General features: G+C 46.0%; 1 long non-coding RNA gene across 1 annotated transcript; it reads left to right on the top strand.

The window, feature by feature from the left end:
* The first annotated feature begins 44 nt into the window (after nt 1–44).
* Nucleotides 45–5,600, top strand: LOC138144932 (uncharacterized). Its single transcript, XR_011164046.1, has 2 exons — nt 45–1,384; nt 3,472–5,600. It is a non-coding gene; the product is annotated as an uncharacterized lncRNA (long non-coding RNA).
* Nucleotides 5,601–16,123: the final 10,523 nt, after the last annotated feature.

Genomic DNA, 16,123 nt, shown 5'->3' with positions numbered 1-16,123 from the left:
GTGCGTGTCTGTGAATGGGAGGGTCCGGAGGACGTGGGACCGCGCCGGCGGCGGATGGAGCCCCAGAGCTGCCTGGGACTCTCGCGGGGCTCCAGCCTGGGGTCCTGGAAGCGTCTGGACCAGCTGCCGGCTCAGGTCCTTCCAGTGTGGACCGGCTGTGCTCTGCAGGGTGTGCGGCGTCTGAGCAACTCTGGGAGTGGCAGGGGAGTGTGAGCGCGTGCCTTTCCAAGGTGCTAGCCATGTTGAACTCTAGCCCTGTGCTTTTAGCAGTTAGACTGCACGTGAATGTGCGTGTGCGTGCACCTGTGTACCTGTGGGAGCCCACGACAGCGTCTAGAAAGGGTGTGCTGCCCCGATTGCTCGGCCTAAGTGCCCTCCTTCCTTGGGTTGGGGGCAGACTGGGGTCTTCCTCCCCCTTCCTTCTCTCTAGAACTAGTGGAGAAAGAAAGAGGAAAGATTGCGTGGTCTGGAGGCGCCGAGCAGCCAGGAGGGGGCCCCCCAGATCAGCGAGTGGCTTTCCACCCGTGTACTTCTTTCCCATCTAAGAACTGACGCAGGGAAGACCCTGCCACCAAATGTCCCTTAGGTACTCGGTAGCTCTCTCCACGTCTGTCCCATCACACTGTCCACCCCAACATATGCATGTGTTAATCTGGAACTAAGGGTGACGTCCTATGAAGATGCCCATGTACACAAAGAAAGGCGTCCATTCATTTCCCCACAGACTGGAGGGGAATCACGCATCAGCAGGATCCAAGATGGACATCTGGAAGAACCTTCCTTCTCCAGAAGGAAAGAAGGAAGGGGTTTTCTGACTAGATCTCCAGGATTCTGCCATTTCTAAGAAAGAATATTTCTCTCATTTTTCACTGTTAAAAGACAAGGAGCTGGAGGAGAGGACCGCCTGAGGTGAACTCCAGCTCTTGGAAGCCTTGTTCCAGATGCTCACGCTGAAGCCCAGTTGCCCAGTTGTGCAGCATCTATCCACACAGCCACATACACGGACTCACAGCAATGTGCACAACCTGCCTCAGGCTCCCATGACATGGGGGAGCCTGTGGATGCTGATGAAGGATTGTTTCCTTCCTCCCTAAGTCGGCCTCTGCCCCCGATGTTGTCAGGAAGTAAAGAAAGGACCGTTCTTGTCATGGCAATGATCAACCTCCTCAGTCCTATTTTCCATATTGCCTCCCCCCAAAACCCCCTAGCGTTCTGTTACATAGCTTTCAGCTGCTATGTCTTCAGAGGCAGCTGGTGGGATGGGTGGATGGCTGAATTTAAAGCCAAGACCTGGGTCCAATAGAGGCTCAGAAGATGGATTGGAATCACAGGCACTGGGTTCCAGTCCCCTCACGTCCTTTATTTAGCTCCTGTGTGATCCTAGGTAAGTCACTCGGGTCTTTGGGTCTCAGTTTCCTCACCTGTAAAATGAAGGGGCTGGACCCCATGACCTCTAAGGCCCCTTCCTTGGGCCCCTTGGTCTATGGCCCATCCAGTGGAAACTCCCATTAATAGCAAAGCATCAAAAGGCACTTAGATTGGATCTCCTAGCTACAAACAAAACAAGCAAGAACCATTTATGTAAAATATTAAGCAACAGGATGTCAAGGAAATGTACCTGCTTGTAATATCTGTAGCCTCACATGAGTTGATCCCAGTTCCCTGCCCCAGCAGTTGAGGACTCAGAACCCAGCTCTCTCTGGGATCCAGCCTCTGTCTGGCCATCACTGAAAGGGTAACTTGTTCATTAGCATAAGACTTACCGTGTTTCCCCAATAATAAGACACTGTCTTATTATTTTTTTTGGACAGAAAAACACCAGAGGGCTTATTTTCAGGGGAGGGCTTATTTTAATGAACATTGACAGCAATTTTAATAAACAGGTAAATGTGAACAAAAAAATGTACCTTTATTCAATAAGCAAATCACTGGGGAAGAACAGGATGACACGCTCACTGCTGCAGCTCTGATTGGATGCAGCTTGGAGAGCGGCGTGCGTTTCACAGGGTGGGGGGGGAACGGTGCATACAGAGGGTACCGTAATGTAGCGTGTAGTGCAGGGGATCACCTTCACTACAGTAGCAATCTCAATATGGCTTATTTTCGGGGGAGGGCTTATTTTAGAGGAATCTTACACAGTAAGGGGAGGGCTTATTTTCGGGATAGGTCTTATTATCGGGGAAACATGGTATATAAGACCTCTTATTCTCGATCAAGAACTGGAGAGGCCCAAAGAGGTCATCCAGGGCACAATGCATAGAGCACCAGACCTGAAGTCAGGAAGACTCATCTTCAGGAGTTCAAATCCAGCCTCTGACACTTCCTAGCTGTGTGACCCTGGGCAAGTCACTTCACCCTGTTTGCCTCAGTTTCCTCATCTGGAAAATGAGCTGGAGAAGGAAATGGCAAACCCCAAATGGCCTCGAAGAGTCAAACCAGACACGACTGAACAATGGCAAAACCTCCCCCTTTAGATTGTAAGCTCCTTGAAGGCAGGGACTGAGTTTCTTTTTGTTAAAGTATCTAATACAGTTACAGTTGCTCTATATACCCTCTGATTCAGCTTTACTGGCCTATTTGCCACACACCATCACACACCACACTCCATCTCCCACCTCCAGATCTTTGTCCTGTCTGGTCTCTTTCCTGGAATGCCTTCCCTCCTTATCTCTACCTCTTGAAGTCCCCAGTTTCCATCTCGCCTTCCCAGGGTCTTTGTTAAAAACTCCTGCTAGAATGGGGTACACATTTTTGGACACAGCCAACTTGGTGATTTGTTTTGCTTGACTATGGTTATTTGGAGGCAGTTATGTGTCGAAGTGGATAGAGTAGGAGGGTTTACAGTCAGGAAGACCTACATTCGAATCCCGTCACTATCTGTGTGACATTGGGCAAATCACGTAGCTGCTCTGTGCCTCTGTTTCCTCATCTGTAAAATGAGGGTAATAATAACACCTCACTTACTAGGCTGTTGTACAGATCAAATGAGACAATACATGTAAAGTGTTTTACAGTTCTTAAAAAGCTATATCAATGCTATTTATTATTCATTGGAAGGGATGTAGAGGGAAAAAATGCTTGATCACTGAAAGTAATTAATTTTTAAAACCTCCTGTGCCTATGTGTGCACATTTCCAATGTGTGTATGCTTCCAATCAGAGCCCACAGTGGGGCTGTTATTATTACTTGCTACACTAGTTATGTCTAGTAAGGACCTGCTTGTCACTGGGCCTTCAAAGGCAAGAAAAGAAATATCGGAGAAGCTGTCTGCAGTGCCTTGGGTAATTTGAAGAACCACATCCAATTGATCCCAAGACTTAAGGGACATTTTTGTTTGATGAACAAATTTTGTTTTGACTAATCCAATGCGGGGTCTTGGAACATGGTTTTAGGGACATTAATATTATACTATTATATTAATAACCAATAAGTAATTTGTGATCCCTCCTTTTTCCTCCTATTTTTGTCAAGACCCCAGGGCTGAAGTGGTCAATGAGTCTTTGAAGCACAAGGCCAAGTAATGTCTTCATCCTATCCCTGAGGCATCTACTTTGATTTGGTCCCCAGCCAAGTGGGATCCTTGTAAACAGAAGCCTAAGGGAGCTAGAAGACTCTACCTAGAGATTTCCTGGTGTCCTTGGTCTCTTCATTAGAGTTTGGAGAAGCTTGGCTCATAAAGGAGAAACCAAGGCAGAGAGACCCGATGGGGCACCCAGATCGCTAGAGGGTGTTTGAACCTCAGGACCAGGACATGTGCTCAGCTCATCTCCCACTCTTCAATGATGGGGAGGGGCTGAGGACTCTTAGCCCTCCTCCTCAGGAAGTGTCCACCAATTAGCATTGTCGGGGAGGTCCCAATATTTGTTGCTCTCCATTTTTGAAGAGGACCAGTGACATTGCTGGGTGATGTCTTGATTTGCACTTGAATTGGATTTAAGTGAGGCAGAGTTGCCCGAGCCCTCAGCCTCACTCTCTTCCCAAGTCCGGTGGCAGGACAAAAGGCAGGCTGACTGGCCATGGCCCAGGATGCAGTGGATGGTCTTGGGGACTTTGATGCCTGACCTAGCACCCCATGTCTTTGAAGCAAATTGCTACCATTCCGCCAGGGGAAGTCTTTATGTCCTTGGGGTAGACATCCTCCTAACATACCAATGGGCTTGAGGCCCGACTTCTTGGAGTGTGGCTGCTACATTTGCTTCTTGGAACCGTAGTGAATTACAGAGAGAGAGCTAAATTACTTATTTGAAAGGAAGGTGGCTGTGATAGTAATGGCAATTAAAGATTCCCCTGTATTGGCTTGGTTTTCAAATTGATTGTATTAAAACCCAGAGTTTGTTAATCCCACCTGTGGGATGGGCTTGTTGATGTGAAAAGAAAGTCCTGAAGTGGGAGGAGCTGGTGATGTAGATTTGGAGAGACAAGAGAGAGGCGGAAGTTCTTTTTGGAAGCAGCACCTCGTGGAGAGGGAGAGACTAAGAGATTGCTGGTGGCCGCTTTGAATTGCCCTGGACTTTTGAGACCTGCCCCCTGAGCTGCCAAGGACTGAGGAGACATGGCTGTTTTGCTGGTACTTTGTCTGTCTGTTTTGATGTTATTTTGCCAGATTTGTCCACTGGTGAAAGACTGTCCTGTTGAAGAAGTCCTGGAACCTGGCATTTGGTTAAGAAGGCCTGAGACTGTCCTGCAGACAGAGAGTGAATACTGTCCACTGGTGAGGGACAGTACTGAGAGTGAATACTGTCCACTGGTGAGGGACAGTACTGTTGTTGCAGGGGTCTGGAGACTGTCCGGCAGACAGAATGAATACTGTCCACTGGTGAAGGACAGTGCTGTTGTTGCAGGGGTCTGGGAGCCTTTCTGTTGGTTCAGAAGCCCTGAAGAAGGATTTTCTTGTTGTATGTTTACAGAAATCCTGGGAGAGGGCTTTGCTAATGTGTTCAGGGGTTCTAGGACTGTTCTACAGACAGAGGATAAATTCATGAAGGGACTGGCAATGTATCTTATGGCCTTGCTAAGCCTTGTCTCCCCAGGAACTAAGATTGCTGAGAACTTGCCTCGTGTCAAGATGAAGAAAAGACCTCCATTTGGGTATTAAGTGCTGTGTTTAAACTTGATGTAACTCTGGGGTAGATTCAATTGTGATCCAGGGGTGGGGAACTTTTGACCTTTTTGTGTTCTATGGTTGAGCAAATGAATGTATTTTACTTATGTTTGGAAACTAATCTCCATTTGAGAAGAGGGGCTTTGTGGTGGACTTAATTAAGGTATAGCCTAGGGGTGGAGAAGTATTTGGAACAGAGACTTTGTAATTGATTGAATGATTGGAAAGTCCTGGGGTGGGGTAGGCCTTGGAGATGATTTAATCACACTTAGTAAATGCTGTATTTTGAATGATGACATGTTTTGATCTTCTCTGTTCTTGGTTTGTCACTGGATAAAATAGAGAGCACCTATGCTGGTATTTTGAACCTGGGAAGTTGCCTTTGCTTGGTATTACATTACAGTGGCTCAGAGACTTTGGTTACTGAGAGAAATCATTGACCACCAATTTATTGATCCTTGGTCAGCCTAATTAATAAATTTAGTTTTAATAACCAGAATTTTGTCTCTTGGAATCTTATTCACAACAGTTTTTTTTAAATTGATAATTATACTTCAATAATAGATGGATTATTTTATATTTTATATATTTCTATGCTTTTCTATTACATAAACATGAGTTCTTATGTATTTTTATGCATGTAAACACATAATTCTGAGAAGAGGCCCGTGGGCTTCATTAGGCTGCCTGCCCAAGGGGTCCAGGACATAGAAGAGGAGAAAACTCCTGCCATTCATAAGTAGATTCCCTCCTGTTGCAGTGGGCCTGCTGTTGAGTGGGGCAGCTTAGTGGGGAAGTTAGAATATTGGGGCTGGGGGCAGCTTTAGTGGGATCCCATCACCACTCAAGGACAAGCCCAGACAGAAGTTAAACAAGACAACAGAAAAAAAGTGATTGTCACTCATAGTACCTAAAACCTTACTTTTTTATAGCTGGTTTTAGTTAAAAGAAGGGAGGGCAAGTATTTTAGCTTTAATAAGTTAGCACCAACACTGTCCACTGTATGTGAGCAGACTTCTGGTGCTGTTTAAAGCCCTCTCCGTTTATAGAATTGCAGTGATGTATATGTTCTCCTGATTCTGCTTTCTATACTCTGACTTCACTTCATATGCCTGCCCATGGGTCCTTGACTTCTTAATATTCCGCATTCCTTACCGCACAGATTTATTCAACTGTTTCTCAATCCTTGGTTTATAGACTAATGCTGGAAGGATCTTAAGAGGCCATGAAGTCCAACCCTCTTATTTTATAGATACAGAAACTGAGGCAGATATTGGGGTAGTGACTTGCCCAGGGTCACACAGCTAATAAGTTTTCTGATGCAGGATTTCAACTCAGGTCTTGTCTCCAAGTCTAGTCACTACTCCACCTTTTTGCTATTTCAAACAATGCTCTGATTATTTATATAATATATGTGTGTGCACACATGTACATATATACACATGTGAATTACACAGAAACACATAGGCTGTGGTCAGTTGTGCACATATAAAGACATACATTTATGTATATGTGGGCACATATACATAAAATACATATATATTTTACATATAGATAACTTTTTGCTGTCAGTAATATGCTTTGGGGCCTGAATCTAGTGGTGAAGTCACTAGATCAAAGGTAATAAATAATTTTGTGGTTGTGGCTTTTATTACTAAAAATCCAGGTTTTCTAGAAGTGGTTGGACAAATTAACCGCTGTAGCAGTAGCGGACTAACAGAAAGGTGTTAAGCGATGTTTGGACGGTTTCTTCCCCAGAAAGAAGAGGAAGTGATCTGAGTCCTTGCTAAGGACTCTGGGATTTGGAGTTTTTGCTATTTTTCCTAGCTCAAGAAAAGGATGGATAGAGCTGTGGGGCGGGGTGGAGTTACTGCCACGCTGGGAAGTTTTAGGAAGTAAGTGCCTGGGAGTGGGAGAGAAACTTAGATGGGTGACAAAGGCAGAGAAAGGTGGTGTCAGGCACACCGGGGCCCCATCACTCTGTGGAGCACCTTTCTCCCCACGAGACAGACGTTGGCAGGGACCAGAGTGGGCGGGAGATAAATTTAAATTACTTAAATAAACTTTTCCTTTCTACTCTCTTTCCCCTTCCTTTTCTATCTGAAAGGTTTAAATCTAGAGGCCCCCTGCACTTTTAAAAACTGTTCCTTATTGTTTCCATAGTACTTTTAATCTGACGTTCTCTAGTTTAGGGGGGGCTTTTCACCTTTGATGTGTCACAGACCCCTTGGGCAGACTGGTGAAGCCTATAGCCCTGTGCCAGAATAATTTAAGTGTGTTTCAATTTAATGTGTATAATTGAGATATCTAGAATTTAAGTGCTTAAATGTATAAGTAAAATGCAAAAGATTACAAAGGAAACTGATTATACGGAAATACAGAGGTCAGAATTTTTTTTTTTTTTTAAGACATGGACTCTCCCAGTAAAGAATTCCTTCCTGGCTCTAGATAAAAGATAAGATCTACACAGAGAGTAAGAACACTGGCCCCAGAGTCAGGATGACCTGGGATGGAATCCAGAGCTTAGACACTTAGCACCCACCCAGAAAGACCTGACCGTGGAATCTTGAGCAAGTTACTTAACCCCAATTGCTTTAAAAAAAAAAAAGATAAGATCCATTGCAGTGGTTTCAGTTTATGAAATTACAGTCATGGGGTGAAAGCAAACTGCTCTGAAAGGCTTAGGAACTCTGATCAGCATAATGACCACGGCTTATTCCTGAGTACTAATGGAGAAACCTGCTTCCCACCACCCACCAAGCAGAGAAGTGAAGGTCTCAGGGCAGAAGGAGACATACATTGGACGTGGCCAATGTGGAAATTGGTTTTGATTAACTATGCATGTTTGTAACAGGGTTTTTGCTTTTTTTTTTTCATTCTCAATGTGATTGGGATAGGAAGGAGAGAAGATGGATTTTTTTTTTTTAAGCAATCGGGGTTAAGTAACTTGGTCAAGGTTACACGGCCAGTTATTTCTGGGTGTGGTGCTGAGTATCTGAGCCCGGATTTGATCCAGGTCATCCCGACACTGGAGCCGGTGCTCTTACTCGCTGAGCCACCTGGCCGCCCCTAAGCAATTGGGGTTAAGTAACTTGCTCAAGGTTACATGGCCAGGTGTTTCTGGGTGGGTGCTAAGTGTCTGAGCCTGGATTCGATCCCAGGTCATCCCAACTCTGGGGCCGGTGCTCTTACTCGCTGTGCTACCTGGCCGCCCCGAGAAGATGGATTTTTTGCTGATAGAAAAATAAGATAATTTTTTAAAAATCTTGTCTGGCGGTGTATCTTTTTAATTGTGTTCAGAGATGGCACCCAAGGAGCCTGTGACTGACTACTTGGAATCATTTCATTATCTGAGATGTTTCCTTCCCAGCTAGATGCCATCTGGGGGCATGAAGAGCTGTTGTTTTAGTTTATGCTTATAATTCTAAACCATCCCACACAGAGAGCCTTAAACTGAATTGGTGGTTCCTCTTTCTACACTAGATTAATGAGTTTATTGTTGCAATTGGGTGTGGCTCATGAAAAAAATAGTCAGGGATTTGTTCCTACAGCACAGTCCCAGGGTACTCAGAAACCAGGGTACCCCAAGTAGGCTTTTAAAGGTTTCAGTCACAAGCCAGGATATATAGGGTTGGAATTTTAGGGAGGGCAAAGGAGAGAGAGTCCTGACTCCAGCCGGCCCCAGTGGGCCCTATTCCACCCCTTTCCCTGGAGCAGCTGTTCAAATGCTCCCCCATCTTGGAGGTTTTCAAGCAGAGACTGAATGGCCAAGTGGTGGATATGCTAAAATGTACAGGAACCAGGAAAGAAGGAGGAGGGAGGACCAACCAGCCAGCTTTGCTCTCCCCCGAGACAGAAGCAGTTTGCACCATGGCCTTATTAACATTCAAGTTTCCATCTTTGCAAATGTGATTGGGTTAAGGCGATACCTCAGACTTATTTTTAATTTGCAACTCCAGAGACATCTGGGGGGAAATGGGAGAGTTTTATAGAGATCATCATTAAAGAGGAAGGAGAAATTCAAACCCAGGCCCACTGCCCACAAACCCACGGGTCATGCATGCAGCCTTCTCTCTGAGGCAAATATCTTCTGATTGAAAGTCCCTCCTTAGCACCAAACAGTAGCTCAACTAAGAGCCTGTTATGCAGCTTAATTACTCCGGCTCTGGTCCTCCCAGTTAACGTTAGGAAAAGGGAAGCCTGGGGGGTGATTTTGTGTGCTTGCATTTGCTACAACGGTCTGTCACAAGTATCTTTGACAAGGGCTCACCCAGAGAAGGGCATCCGCAAGCCCCTTGCAGGGAGGTGGGGGGTGGGCACAAGCTTGGAGGAAGGAGAGAGAAGAGGCAGGGAGGGGACCCGGCTGGAGGTCACCACTGGACTCTGTGTGTGTGTGTGTGTGTGGGGGGGGTGATGTAGGAGGCAATAAAGATTCAGACGGGACAGCAGGGTCTATGGAATGACCAAAGCTGGGGTAGACATGATGCTTCCTGGCTCACTCTCTGTGGATCTGGTTACTGAGGAAAGAAGAGGCCTAAGGGAGGGGCCTCTATTCCACCTGTTTGGGGATGGAGAATGGGGCTGTTTGGACTGGGGGAAGGGTGCTGGATTGTCCCCAGATGGGGAAGGCCTCAGGAGCAGCTTGGAAATGATTGGGGGGAAGGGGTCTGCAGCCTCATTAAGCCTGAGCTGGAGTGAATGGCTGGCACCAGCCAGTCTGTCCCCAAGTCCTCCATGGGTGGGGGGAGGGGAAGGATGAGAAAAGGGGAAGTAAGAAGCAACTTGTGCCTTCCTCTGAACTTGTCCTGCAGGATGCGGATGCCAGGGCGGGCTGCTGAGATGCAGGGACAGTGCTGGTGAGCGTGTGCCCGCATTGTGGGTGGGTGTGTTTGGGTTGGTGCGAGGGTATGAGGATAAGCTGTGTTCAGAGCTCTGTATGTGTGTGTGTGCGGGGGGATGCATGCACACGGTGGGTGTGGATGCACACCTTGTATACGTGCATCTTCTGTGCCATTGTATGTGTACATGCATGTGCGGGCACTCTAAGTGCTGGGCAGCAGGTTTTCATTTATTTGACAGATATCTCACCAGGGGTGTATGGGGGTGTGACTGGTGGTGGAGGAGGCCACTGAAGGTCCGGCTGCTCCGTACCTTCTCTTCTCCCCAGAGAGAGGTTAAAAGGAACAATGGGCTCCTTTGGAGCTGCTGCAGGTGGTCCCATGGCCTGGGGAGAGCGAAGGAAAGGATATGGGTGCAGAGAGAAGCCGCTTTGAGGAGCTGGGACCCCGGGAGACTTTCTAAGGGCCATATATTCGGGCTGCTCAGCCTGGGCTTAGCGAGGTGCCCTGAGCTTGGCTAAGTGCGTCTGATGGTGTGATGCCTGAGCTCCTCAGAGGTCACCAGGGTTCCGAGAACAGGTCAATGTCTTTTAAAACTGTGTGTGGATGTATTCATGTGTATATGTGGGTGTGGATGTGTGTATAATATACATATATTATGTATAATATAATTTTCTTATGATTATTTCTTAAAGGGTAAGCGGGGCAAAGTGGATAGAGGAGTAGCCTCAAAGTTAGGAAGATCTGCATTCAAGTCCTGGCATATTCTGTCTGAGTGACCTTGGTAAATTGCCCCAAGCAATTCTCCAAGATAAGTTACAGATAACTCTGCAAAGGGAGTCTCTTCCAGAGTGACCCATACTAATAAAATCATAGGACCAGACCAGTAAAAAAATGTATTATCTATAGATTTCAATAATTATTATCTAATTGAAATGAACATGAGTGCTGGACTTGGTGTTAGAAAGTCTGGGGTTCAAATCTCACTTTGGATATGATGAGGGATGACTCCCAATAGGTTCAGCAGGAACTTTGATCTTAACTAAGACCAGAACCTACGATTCAGTCTGGAAAGAATTCAGCTCAGGCTAACTTAGAGTCAGAGCTGAAAAAGTTTATTATATGCCTTACAGCGGGCAAGGATTCTTAGGGGACCTGCAACCTTAAAGGGGTAGAATTAAGGTTTATATAGAATCATCCATAGGAGAACCCATGCCAATTATGCTAACTAGGTGGGTCAAGGGCTGATGGAGAAGTGCCCAGTCTGCCACCCATCAGTGTCATGTTTGACAAGATTAATGTCTGGGAACCAAGGCTAACGAGACTCAGGGGATAATAGACTAAGGAATTAACCCAGAGATAGGGTCTTGAAGGATTCATTGAGTCAGCCAAGGAGTCAACCTAGAGATAGGGCACCGAAGGATTCATGGGGGCAGTAGTACACTATACAAGGGGGAGATAATAGTTGCCTAAGCTGGAATGTTTATAGATACTTTAGTGAAGGATTCATAGGAATAGTTTGTTATTGTTCCAAGCTGAGATAATTGTTGCTGGGCAGTTATTGCTCTGAAGCGGGGGGGGGGGATGGAGTGTGATTTTACAAACTGGTTTTACAAATTGATGTTACAAATTGGTATTACAAATTGGTTTTACAAACATAGATCCCAAGCACCCCATCAGATACTTACTGGCTTCGTGACCAAAGGCAACTCACTGAGACTTTTGTCCTGAGTTACAGATGAATTGAGAAGGGCATTACCACATCTAAGAAATCACAGGCTGTTGACCTATTATCATCAATCTAATTTACTTTGCAATTTAAAAAATCAATTATGTATTCAAGCAGCAATAGCTCCGGGAAACCACAAACTTAGGGATGCCTCCTAATTGACTGTGCAACTTTCTTTTCAAATCGTTGCCATATCGGTGGATGCAATGTTCTGGATTTTCCTTTTGCCTCTTTGCTCCACCTTCCTGGCTTCGGCTAAACCCTTCGGCTAAACTTGTTGTTCGTGTCGACACAGCTTCCATTGCATCAATGTCCCATAGCCTGGTGTTTCTGGTTCCTTGCTGCTATGTAGACAGCCACAAAGGCCTTTCGACAGAGGGTGTGTCCTTTGCTTTTTCATTCTATCTTCTGCTCATAGGTCCTGGAATGAGGTTATTGGTCCAAAGGGCAGGTTGATTTTATGGTTTTTGGATCATGCTCAGTATTGTTTCCAGAATGACTACACCAGCTTGTGCTAGTCCTTCGGAAGAGTGAGAGTACCTGCTTCCCCACAGCCCCACCAGCACTGGGTTTCAATGTAGATTTGATTTAGATGTGAGGCGGTACATCATGATTGTTTTAATTTATTCTTGGCAAATATTCCTGAGCCCCTTCGGGGCCATCAAGGTTTGGGAATGACTCCGGCTTCATGAAGGCTGGGGTGGGTCCTACAAAGGTGGAAAGGCTTTCATTCCCTGTGATTGATGGACTGTGTTCCTGTCATCTAAGAATGTGCTTAACTGATAAGAGGGTCATTAATAGAATATTCATACTGATTTTTTTCACAACCCAAAACAGTGCCCTCCTAAGGCAGGTCACATAGAGCCAAAGCAATAGGAACTGTTTTGTTCTTTGTATTTATATTATTGGTAGCACATGTAGGGGCTTAATAAATGTGTATCTATTGACTGACTGAGGAACCCTCCAGGACTTTGCCATATTGTCAGGTTCTTGTCCCTCGGTTCCTTGGAACCTACAAGACTGAGAGCATCTGGTGAAGAAAGGGACCTTCTCTCTCCAGTACCAATACCTGAGGTCCTGTTTCCCTTCCCATGCCTCAGGACAAAAGCTCATGAAATGCTCCCCCCCAAAGCTGGATAATTAGGAAGAAAGTGGGACATCTTTTGGATTGTAGAGCTCCAGAACACCGACATGTGCATTAGGCAGTGCCAGGGTTCTGGGGCCTGGGTCAGCTTAAGAAATTCTGAGGCTCTTAACCACCAAAGCTTTCCAGATCTTTCCTAGTAGTTTGTAATCACACACACACACACACACACACACACACACACACTATGGTAATCTTCTGAAGAACATTTGAAAAATTACACTGTTTTTAAAAGCTGACAGTAACAACAACCACAATGATGATGGTGATGATGGTATCTGCATCTTTAGACATGCATTACCTCCGGCTTCGCTGTAGGCCCCTGAGGCAGCTAACACAGGTACACCCATTTTCCAGCTGAAGGAGCTGGGCCTCAGAGGGGGTAGGTGATTCATCCATGGCCACATATCTAATAAATGTCAGAAGCAAAACCTCCAGAGTCCAAAGCCATCCCTCTACCCTCTAGCAATGCCATAAATGGGCTACACTTGTTTATTTACAAGGTGCTTTATGGTACTTGACTTATGAATTACCAGAAGTGTCTTATCATTCATTCACTCAGTCGTTCAAATAGCAAACAAGTATTTATTTTTCTATTAAAAAATGTTATTGATTTTAAAATTTTATATCACATAAATTCCCTTCATATCATTTTCCTTTACCACTGCCAGAAGGCCATCTCACATATCTAAACTTGTTTCAAAGAAGATAAAAAAATAATAAAACTGATTAGTACATTGAATAATTCTGACAATTATTCAATATCCCACACCTGTGTATCCCCACCTCTGCATAGGTGAGGGTGGAGGTCAAACAAATATTTATTAAGCAATCACTGTGTGCTCTGTGCTGGGTTTACAGAGGCAAAAGTCAAGCCTGTCCTCAAAAATTTACTTTCACAGAGGAGATCACATGTGCTTATAGAAATAGGTTGCGAATGAATACAGCATGATTTTGGGAGGCAGGGCACTAGCAGCTGTGTGTATTGGGAAGGCTTCATACAGAAGATGAACAGTTAAGAGAATCTGAAATGTTTGGGGCAGGCGTCAAGGGCGAGAAGGGATTATTATGTTCTAGCTGGGGTAGTAAACATGCTTTGCTGACTGTCTCTCCCTCTTGTTCCTGCTTAAGGTAGGATTCTTGGAGGAAACCATGGGGCAGCAAGGAGGGAAAAGATGCTGCCAAGTGTGAGGCAATCGCCTGTTCTTCTGACTTCCACATTGCTGTTGGGCTGTCCCAACTCCCTTTTTCTCTTTCCCCATCAGTGCTAATAAATCCAGTTATCAGGACAGGTAGATTGGAAATCAGCCCCTTCAGTCAAAAGATGTTGTGAGAGTCCCAAGGTGCTGGTGGTCCTGGGATGTGCAGTTTGGGGACAAGACCAGAGGTGGGAGGAGTAAGTATGAGACCTCACTTCCCCTCCTGAGCATGAGGACCCCCAGGATTCCCTCTCTGCTAACCCATCTCCTTGACACCAACTACAGAGGAAGCTGGGAAATCTGGTTCCAAAGAGGTCCAAATCCTTCCACCCCAGGTAGTAGGAAGACTGGAAGAGCTTATTGTCTATTAACCTGCGATCTGATAAGGTAATTTGTGGGTCACTCAGTCCCTGCCCTTGAGATCTTTCATTGGCATTGTTGTTTAGTGAATTAAAGCCCTGGGTGTTGAGTCAGGATGACCTGGGTTCAAACCTACCACTAGCAGCAGCTATGTGACCATGGCAAATGTCTGTAGAGGAGTTTATACTGCTTCACACTTTCCTCAATGATTTCAATTAAGGCATAGATAGCATATTTACTAATTTGGCACTGGATGATGGAGTCTTGATCCAAAAAGATTTTTGATAGTCAAGGGAATTGGAATGAATCTAACGAGATGAAATCCAGTAAGGATAAATGTAAAGTCTTTGTTTGGGTTCAAAAAATCATCTTCACAAGTACGAGACTGGGGAGGAATGGCTAGAGAGCAGTTTATCTGAAAAAGATCTGGGAGTTTTAGTGGACCTCAAGTTCAATAATTTAAAAAACTAATGAGATCTTGGGTTCGACAGTGAGCTCCCTGTAGTTAGAGGCCTTCAAACAGAATGTGGAGGACTGTTCTCCACTAAGTTTTAATGGGGAATTCCTTTCTGAGAAGGGTTGGGCTTGGACCACTGAGAGCCCTTTCAAGATTCTAGGATTCCATCACTCTCTGAATTTGTTTCCTCCTCATTTGTGCCATTTAGTGTCTACTAAACCATTTCCTGAAGCTCTCAGTTATCCAGTCACCTCTGCTGAGCAATCCTTTAGAGAAAAGACAGGCAGGAGGAGGCACGCCCCACCTGCCTGGGGTCCCCTCCATGATGCAGGCGCACTGCTCTGCTCTCGGCAGGTGTGTGAGACCTTTGACTGACGTTGCTGAGCAGATGGAGAGATCTGGTCTCCAGCTCGACAGAGGTAAAGGCTACAGTCCAGAAGGGAGTTTTTCTCCAGGGAGGCTTCCTGGAGGAGGAGGAGGAGGAATTTCAGCAATTATTTGAATGATGACAGGGATCTTGTTCCAGAGGCTTGGGGACTGGGAGGCATTCTCAGGAGGATTCTCCATCAAAGGATCCTTGCTTTTGGAACTAGAAAGGATTTCAGAGGTCAGCCCTCTCATGTCACACCAGAGATCACTGTGGACCAGAGTGGCCCAGGGTAGAGTCTGAACCCCAGCCTGGGTCTGCTGACTTCCTCTAAACACACACACACTGCCTCTCATGCCCTGTTTCTTGGGACTGTTCTTCATTGCCCTATCTCCTGCCCTGTCGGCCTTCCTTCTCCTGCATGGCACTCCATGCCTTCATGATGCCTCCTGAATCATCCCATCAGAGGAAAAACAATCAAATCGGGTCAGACCTACTGAAGTGTCTGCTGGGTCAGTGCTTGCATTTTTAAGGAGGCTTCCGGGGAGGGGAATGCTAAGTTGAAAGACATGTGGATTTTAGGCCCCGTGACAAGGGAGAATTTTGGGGATGGAGGGTCACAGCCCATCAGCACCTTTCTCTAGCGCTAGCTCCCCAGTCCAGCTGTCTGCCCCCTCCCTGATCTACTGGTGTGTGTGTGTGAGTGAGCGGGGGAAGAGAATCATCTAGGGGACTCACATGGCCCAGTCCCACGTGGCCACGCATTCACGGTTCAGCAGCCCGCTGAGGCCTGAGCAGAGTGGACAACAGAACCTTTCTCAGGACAGGCAGGGAGATAGTATCAGCCACGGCTGACCGAGCGGTGACCCAAGGCCCATCACAGAGCCAATTAGCACCCACTGAAGTAGCGAGCAGCTCCTAACGGCTT

This window comes from Petaurus breviceps, unplaced genomic scaffold (assembly GCF_028583685.1).
Source record: "Petaurus breviceps papuanus isolate PSGF00001 unplaced genomic scaffold, PetGlider_PUasm1.0 139, whole genome shotgun sequence".
NCBI classification, from domain to species: domain Eukaryota; kingdom Metazoa; phylum Chordata; class Mammalia; order Diprotodontia; family Petauridae; genus Petaurus; species Petaurus breviceps.
Note: the sequence above shows the minus strand (reverse complement) of the source record. Positions and strands in the feature narration are given on the sequence as shown.